This window comes from Rutidosis leptorrhynchoides, chromosome 9 (genome assembly GCF_046630445.1).
Source record: "Rutidosis leptorrhynchoides isolate AG116_Rl617_1_P2 chromosome 9, CSIRO_AGI_Rlap_v1, whole genome shotgun sequence".
Lineage (NCBI taxonomy): Eukaryota > Viridiplantae > Streptophyta > Magnoliopsida > Asterales > Asteraceae > Rutidosis > Rutidosis leptorrhynchoides.
Window position 1 is genome coordinate 14,586,078 of NC_092341.1, and position 1,325 is coordinate 14,587,402.

Here is a 1,325-nt window from a genome sequence, read left to right on the forward strand (position 1 = left end):
AATGGTTTGGTAAAATCTAAGGGTTTGTAGATGATATAGCTCCATTTATATATATTTTATTTCGCGATATCTACCTCACTTTGCTTGGTTTTTGACTATCTCGGAGCCTATTTAGTGCGTTATTGAGATAACTGGTAAATTAAGGGCTAAGGAGTTGATTTGGTGTAAAATTGACCAAATCATGGGCAAAATTGGCTAAGAAAATGACAAGTGCAGGAAATAGCTACTAAAACGCCTGTAGTGACCCGAACTTTTCCATGTTTATATATATATTAAATGAAATTGTTATTTACATGATTAAGTGTTTCCAACATGTTAAGCAATCAAACTTGTTAAGACTTGATTAATTGAAATAGGTTTCATATAGACAATTGACCACCCAAGTTGACCGGTGATTCACGAACGTTAAAACTTGTAAAAACTATATGATGACATATATATGGATATATATATATATATATAGTTAACATGATATTATGATAAGTAAACATATCATTAAGTATATTAACAATGAACTACATATGTAAAAACAAGACTACTAACTTAATGATTTTGAAACGAGACATATATGTAACGATTATCGTTGTAACGACATTTAATGTATATATATCATATTAAGATATATTAATACATCATGATATCATGATAATGTAATAATTTAACATCTCATTTGATTTAATAAACAATGGGTTAACAACATTTAACAAGATCGTTAACCTAAAGGTTTCAAAACAACACTTACATGTAACGACTAACGATGACTTAACGACCCAGTTAAAATGTATATACATGTAGTGTTTTAATATGTATTCATACACTTTTGAAAGACTTCAAGACACTTATCAAAATACTTCTACTTAACAAAAATTCTTACAATTACATCCTCGTTCAGTTTCATCAACAATTCTACTCGTATGCACCCGTATTCGTACTCGTACAATACATAGCTTTTAGATGTATGTACTATTGGTATATACACTCCAATGATCAGCTCTTAGCAGCCCATGTGAGTCACCTAACACATGTGGGAACCATCATTTGGCAACTAGCATGAAATATCTCATAAAATTACAAAAATATGAGTAATCATTCATGACTTATTTACATGAAAACAAAATTACATATCCTTTATATCTAATCCATACACCAACGACCAAAAACACCTACAAACACTTTCATTCTTCAATTTTATTCATCTAATTGATCTCTCTCAAGTTCTATCTTCAAGTTCTAAGTGTTCTTCATAAATTCTACAAGTTCTAGTTTCATAAAATCAAGAATACTTCCAAGTTTGCTAGCTTACTTCCAATCTTGTAGAGTGATCA